This window comes from Manacus vitellinus, unplaced genomic scaffold, assembly GCF_001715985.3.
Source record: "Manacus vitellinus isolate BGI_N305 unplaced genomic scaffold, ASM171598v3 scaffold_31_pilon, whole genome shotgun sequence".
Lineage (NCBI taxonomy): Eukaryota > Metazoa > Chordata > Aves > Passeriformes > Pipridae > Manacus > Manacus vitellinus.
In genome coordinates this window covers 233,006-240,424 of record NW_021940379.1, presented here as the reverse complement: position 1 = coordinate 240,424, position 7,419 = coordinate 233,006, and positions in this window count along the sequence as shown.

Below are 7,419 nucleotides of genomic sequence, written 5' to 3'. Positions count from 1 at the left end.
GGGGACGCCGCAGTCTTGCAGAGGGATCGCGGTTTTTCTGTTTTACCGTCCGGATCGCGGAGGTTCCGGGGAACCTCTTTCTGTGCAGCTCGAGCTGCGAGGAAATCGGTGAGATGAGGTGCAAGAAAGCATTTGGACTTGGAAGCTGCACAGCTTCTGTCCCTTCTTCCAAACATAACAATATTTAAAAAAAATCCTCCCCCAGAATAACATGGTTGTCTTAATAGCCTGTTAAAACTGTAATGCCAGCGTTGGAAGGGATCCATGACTAATGGATGCAGCACAGACAAACCGGTTTATCTGTTTCCTTGTGACCCGGTGGTGAGGGAGGGTTGTAAATGGAGTGAGAGAACAGCGGTCTCTGAACATGCAGTTTGAGGCAGGAATTAAAGGAATTTGCTAAATGAATGAGAGAACAGGAAGTGGACTTGGCAAGTCATCCTTCTGTCGCTGTACCGCCCCTTTCTGTCAAATCAGGCATCCATTTCAAAATACAAACGGGGCATCATCCCTCAGTGAGGACTTGGTGCCTCTTCAGGCATTTCAGCCTGGGAAATGGTTATGGCCACTTCCAGCTCCCTTTGGGAAGTGGTTTTTGCTTAACTGGAAGAACTGTCCTGGTGACCCTAGAAGGAGCTCTGGCCTGAAAAACAGTAATTAGAGCTAGTGAATTCCAGAAATATCTAATCTCTGTGCTCAAGGGAGCAGACACACCTGTGTCCTGAGTTTTCATGGGTTAGGAGAGTTTACCAGGGTGAAGAATTCTGTTGTCACTCCACCCCCTCCCTGCCTGTGTCCACTATAGCAGTGATTGTAATAATCTCAAATAGGTTCCTAAGAGCTGCAGTACAGTTTTCTAAGTAAGAAACTTGGGGTCAAAGTGTTTCTGATGTCAGACTCTCCTTAGAGAGAAGCCTATAGTTCTTACAGTTTAAAACTAGCAAACATAACCAATCCTGCTGATTGTGTTTGGTCTATACAACAATGATGAGAGGACATCACGCTTAATATGCAGGAGGTGTACTGGGCTGCTTTGCATGTCAAATGACTGTTTCTGTGATTACTGGTGGTGTGTGTCTTGCAACACTGCCAATATCAGCATTGTGGGACCTCAGTTTTGGGTGAGGGGCTCCCCACCTGCTTCTCGAGGGATCTGTGCTGAAGTCATATTCTATTTTTTGCTACCACCTGCTTTTGCTCTCAAATAATTTGATCTTGTTTAAAGGGCTAAATCTGTGCTTGAGTGACTTTTCCCCAGCGTGAAAGCTGCGTGGAAGAGCAGGGAAAACCTTGGGATGCCCACTGTTAACATGTAGGACCCAGTTTCATCAGCATTCATTCTCTGCTGCTTCTTCCCCCCAGGCTGAGTGCAGGAGCTTTAAAGCAATACTGAAGTTGGGGTCAGGAGTAGCTGGTAGTAGGAATGCAGTCAGCCTCCTCAGTGCTGCTTCTGCAGTTGTCCCTACATGGTGGGATAAATAGGGAGGGAAAATGGAAGGAATGTAAGAACTCAGAGTGTTTGATCTGGCTGGATATCTGCAGTACAGTTTTATCAGCTCTAACTTAATGTTATGTGTTGTAAACATCTAGAGTCATGAATAAATTATATGTGCTCCTTATTATTGACTGGTAGGGAACTTGTGGAAACGTGAGGCCTTCCCTTCCTAATTCTGTGCTGTCACCCATATTTAGCTTAATCTCTTCCCCCCCTCCCCACTACTTCCAAGCAATTGGCTTGACTACAGATAAATTATCATATTTAGTATTAGTGTAGCAAATGTACTATGCTGCTTTATGATAAATCCAAAAAAGTTACAGTTCCTTGTAACTGTGCTGTTTTCAGTGATCCTGAGTTGAATCTTTCTGTAGCTTAAGTCAGTCTGTGTACTGTTTGTACCTCTAGCCTTTTTAATTAATTAATATGGCTTTAAGTGATTAGAAGATTGGTTAGTGATATAATTAATTCCAAATTCAGCCTGTTGCTGATGAAATGTGATTTCCCTCAAGTTCAGAGTTTTCCCGAGGTAGCTGTATGTACTTTACTAAAAGAAGAACTGAACCATGCAGTGCTCTCCAGAGAAGCTAAACATAAGTTGCAGTGCTAAATACTGAACTCTTCTCTCCCACTCTCTCTCGCTGGAAGTGGATAAATGGTAGTGTGAAGTGAAACAGAGATCTTGGTCCACGTAGAATTGGAGGAGTGCTGGGGATCAGCAGACTGTTTATATTCCTTGTGCAGCTCATTTTGCCTTGTGTTGATCATCCTTCTGACTGAACAGTAGCTCCAAGGCTGTGCAGGAGGAGTGACTGCCAGTCACAGAGCACGTAAATTTGGAGTTGTTGCAGCTTGTATGCTCAAGTCCCCTGTGAGCTGAAGGTTGGAGAATAGTGGCAGTGAAAAAAAGATCCCCTGGTCTTGTTGGGGTAGAAGAAACTCGAGTCTGTTTAGCTCCATTTAATACAATTGAACAGTAGCTTCTGGAGGTGAACTCTCACTATGAGTCTTCACAAATTCATAAAATACTTGCACCTTGCTCATTCTTCCCCCCAAGGATATTGAAGTTAAGTCCCATAGCACTGGAGGGGAATAAGGCAAGGCCTTAGTTTTTCCTGTCTGGTGGCTGCCCAGCTGCAGCAACCCAGACTATGCCAAGCTCCACTACAGTGAATTACTAGCACACACTACTTAAACTAATGTGATTTAATCAGGTTCTTAACTCCAGTGCTTCTGTTGGAGCAGTGAATTATAAATTATTTACCAGATTGAACTCTTGTGAGGGGATTGTAATTTACAGTGGAAGTGCTGTAAAAGACCAAATATGCTGGGATATAGGCAGGAAGCAATGCTACTGGAATTCAGTGTACAAAGTGTTCCTGATCTAAAATTAAAACTTTTCCTTTACTTAGTCATTGGTTTTCTCTTAAAAGCTTCTCTTTGTGCCCTGAGCTTTTTACAGTTCTTACTAGTAAAAATCTCTGCTTGTCTGCAGAGAAGACTGTTGTTTGTGCAGTCTCAGGTTCCAAGGCTGGGGCCTTCATCCCTTAGATGGAGAGACATAGTTCCACTTTCTGTTCAATAACTGATCCAGGCTCTTGAGCACAGCCAACTACTGTGAAAAACTTGTGTGCATGACATGCTCTCCATACATAAGTGTTGTGCATTTTGGTGCAGCACTGAGAGGCTGAAGCATTCTGGTTTTAAACATAAAGGATGTAGATTTACTTCCGTCATTTTCAAGGCAAAACTGGTTTCTATTTGGATACTCTGGCTTGTCTTATTGAGAATTACTTTCTGTTGTGAAATGGGCAGGACAGAACTGAATGGCTTTTATGAATTTGCTTTGGCTAGACATGTGGACTTAAGAAGCACTCAGGATATTTGCAAGCTGTGACTCTTTAGACTTGTATTGAAAAGGTAGGGCTGACTATTCTGACTTGATTTAGCTGTTTAGTGATGAAGAGACCATATTTGCTCACTGGATTCAAAAGTGCCTCACACATGGTAGGGAGACTCATTCACAGACATACAGGAACAGATTTTTGTGTAGAGAGTAACAGGCATTTAAGATGAAAACCTAATCCAGCTGCAGCTAAAACCTCTGAGCTGGTGGTCTTGCATGTTTTGGGTCTCCCATATTTCCTTGGTGTCCCTCACCTGTGAAGGTGGGAACTATATCAGGAGATGAGGTGAGCAGGGATGCCCAACAATTATATGCACATCCTTATTGGGGATGATTGTAAATTTATATGGTCACATGAGGAAGAGTTATGGGGAACTGTTAGTGCACTCTTGGTTTGTTTTATGTTTAAAAGGATACGTGCTTACAGAGCTTTTAGCAGGCAGTTTTTACTGGGATATGTATAGCCTCTGTCCAAACCCTACTCTTTTTAATGGCCTTAAACAACAGTTGATCACCTCTAACAAGCATTTCTGCTAGAGCTGTGTGGCATAAAGCTGAAATGGGATATTTACTGAACTCCAGAGAGACATTAAATTCATAAAGTTCTTCTGACTCCTGCATTTAACTAATCGTAGATCCTAATTATTGGAGTGTCAGTATTAGACAGTATGTTAGGCTTAAGGAGTCCCATTAGACAAATGGACTTTGTTTGTAGGCTTTGTATTAGTATCTGAGTTGGTCTGTACTGGCTTAGTCTGGAATTCTTGTGTAAAAAAAGCCCATTTTGACTCCATTTCTTAGCAAATGGTACAATGCTGGTAAAAAAGAACAGGGAAAGACTAAATATCAGATTAATAATTGTATTTCATCCTACAAATGTTTGTATCTTCATTCATGCTGAGAATCAAGCAGTACATCTCAGGTTCATCTTCACCTTGTCAGTAAGTTGTCAGTACCTGTAAGATGCTTAAAAATAAGTTTGGTATCTAAGCCAGCCTGCAATAGTACCAGATATCTGTGAAGCAAAGGTCTTTGTTATCTGGTTTGTTCAGCCTGATGGTGAAGCTGGTTCTGTGCTGTGTGTAGATAATGGGTGTTAGGGCAGGAAGGGGCAGGAGATGCATCAGGCTGGTACTGGTAGAGCAGAATGTTCCTCTTTCCTCTCCAGGGAGGCTCCCTGTAACCTACCTGGGGTGCTTGGTGGGGCTTAATTGTAGTACCCAAAAGTAAAGTGTGGGGGAAATCACGGAAATGACGGTAAAGGGAATCATGGAATTGTAGTAAATGTCTCTGGAATCACTTTGTAATATTGAATCTTTCTTTTCAGAAGAAAGCACACTTAGTTGGAGAGAGAAGGCCTCACCTGAGGCCTTTTAAGATACACAGCGAAGTGCTTGCTGCCTGCTGTAATAAAGTTTAATTAATTTCGTGCTTGAGGAAGGGGAGAAGGTGCTTTAGAACAGCCTAGTCCAAATCATCTCGGCAGGGTTGTCCAATCCAGGATAGAAATGATGCTGGCTGAGGTCCTTTTATTTGGTGGTAGAGGAATTCTGCCTCTTACACTACCTCACTTACTATCTCACAAGGATACTTGCCACTCCCCTGATGGCAGGAACAGTCTTGAGTGTTTTCAGATTGCTACACTGTGAAGTATTGTCATCATTCCCTGAAGCTTGCAGCATTCCCATGACCATCCTTTAGGAAGTACTGACATCTTACCTTTAAAAGATGTGATGGACTTCCCTAATAATACAGGTGGCAGTGATTATCATGCAGAATTCAGCACTGCATTTTCTGAAAGTTTTGCTAGATTTTATAATAGTTAAAATGGGAAATTGATGCAAAATCTTATTTAGTGAAGATACCCAAAATGTTATTCTTCAACATGGACCAAAGTTTGGAGTGAATAATCGTGAGCTTAAAGCTGAACTTCAAGTAGGAAGTGCCTCAAGGTTCTCACTATGCAAAGCAGGTGGCCAGGGGCTGTCTCTTGAAGAGTAGGTCAGGCTGTAGCACACTAATTGAGAAGAGACCTGGAGGAAGCTTCAGTGCTTTGGAAATACATCTGGATTTGGATTAATTAAGTTAGGAACTTGGCTGTGCTGCTGTTAAATCTCTTGAGTGTTCTAGTGATGCTTAACTGGTCTCTTAGAATGGGCTGTGCTCTACTGGCAGGTGGACTCGGATCGTGCTCAGCATTAAAGTGCTCAAGTGTCTACTGTGAGCATGTGATTTGTCACAATATGTGGTCAGTGTCTGATTTAGAGCACGAGAGCAAGAACAGTGGAATTAAGAGCCTGTCATTTATTTTTCTGTTGTTCAAGGTCACAGAAGTTGATGGAGCTACAACTTGCATGTTTATTGGGTACTAAAATGTTCTGTGTTACACGTGAAAGGTACAGGAGTTGTCTTGGTATGATAACTTCTTTCCTTACTGACACACAAGCCTGTAATAGCCACCTGCCCAGTGGACCTGTTTTCAAAACTCCAGGTGCAAGCACGTTCTGAGGACCTTGTGCCTAAACACTGATTCTCTTTTGGAATGAATGGCACCTGCTGAAGTTTAGTAGTGTGTATTGAAGTATTTGCCTCTGAAGGGAGGTGTAGCTGGCTGGCTCTCAATTCTGCTGAGAGACACCTGCAGGAAGGAGTAAAGGTCCTTTTCCGCCTGCGTACCCTGGGCTCGTGTTGCCTGACTGAGACCTGAGTGTTGAGATCTGCAGTTACTGAGCTGAGTGGCTCTTCATTAGTCAGCTCAACAGAAAACAAACAATTCCTGAGGCATTCTTGGGCACGGTCCTGAACACACCACATTGGAGGTATCTGTTACATACCCAATTTACAATTTAAGTGAGTAGCTTTACAGAAGCTGTAACAAACCATGATCAGCCAGTTCAAACCCATGAAAACAGCGTTTGTGATGCCATCACAGGAATTCTTGCCCGAGGGATTTATAGTCTATTGCAGGAAGGTCCTGGTGCTGTGTATCAAAGGAGTCTAATGACTCAGTGATGCTGGTGGTAGGCTCTGTCCTGTCTCCTTGAGGGCAGTAATTTTTCATTTGCAGTGCACTGAAAAGCAGTGGAGGTTAATCCCTTGAGAGGCTTCAGTGAAGCTGATACAGTTCCTGTGCTTGAAAAGCATCGCTCTGGGGCATAAAGCAGGTGCTCAGGCTTGTCAGAGTTACTGTTATATAAAATGTGGGTTGCAGGCATACCAAGCTGGGCTGTGCTGCACAGGTAAACCTGATTTACTGCAGACCAATGGAACAGTGGTGCTGCCACCTCCTCCTGTTAGCCTGAGATTGAGAGTGAATGGAAACAAAGTGTAACACAAAAGGATGAAAATGAGAAATACCCAACTTCTAGGGCAGTCTATTCAGCAGCACAAAATGACTTCAAGTTACATTAGGAGTAGTAACTGCTTTGTTCCTACTGTTGTGTGGTTGAGCACAAGTTATGTTTTGAGAGTTGGGCATAAGGCTGGAGGGGGCCTGCATTGCAATCCCAGCCTTTGTGTTGAACCAAATGGCATGACCTCTTGGGCAAGGAGAGGTGGAATGGCTGATTATTTTAACACATCCTTCTTAGCTTTTACTGGTAAAAATAAGATTCTAAGAAGATGAAAAGGTCCACTTGTAAAAATAGGCCATCTGAGACCTGCTATGTAGACTTTATTCTGTAATGTTGCTAGGAATGGGTTGCATGAGGGTAACTGGTTCTTTCTGTATGACCCACTGATGCTGAATGTTGTAGTTCTGCCACTTAAGTTTTGAATACTGAATTTACCAACCTTGTTAAAACTGGAATACTGATGCTACTCCTATTGTTCTGTCTATCACATTACTAGAACCAGGTTAAGCTTAAGTTAAATATCCTTTTAGTTTGCATCAATAACACAACTTTGGAATGTGTTTAGGACCTGAATACTGACAGCTGTGTAGTTCTTTATCTGTGGAACAAAGTGAATCAGAAGATAAGTCATAGTTCAATAATATACACTCTGGTCAGAGAAATTT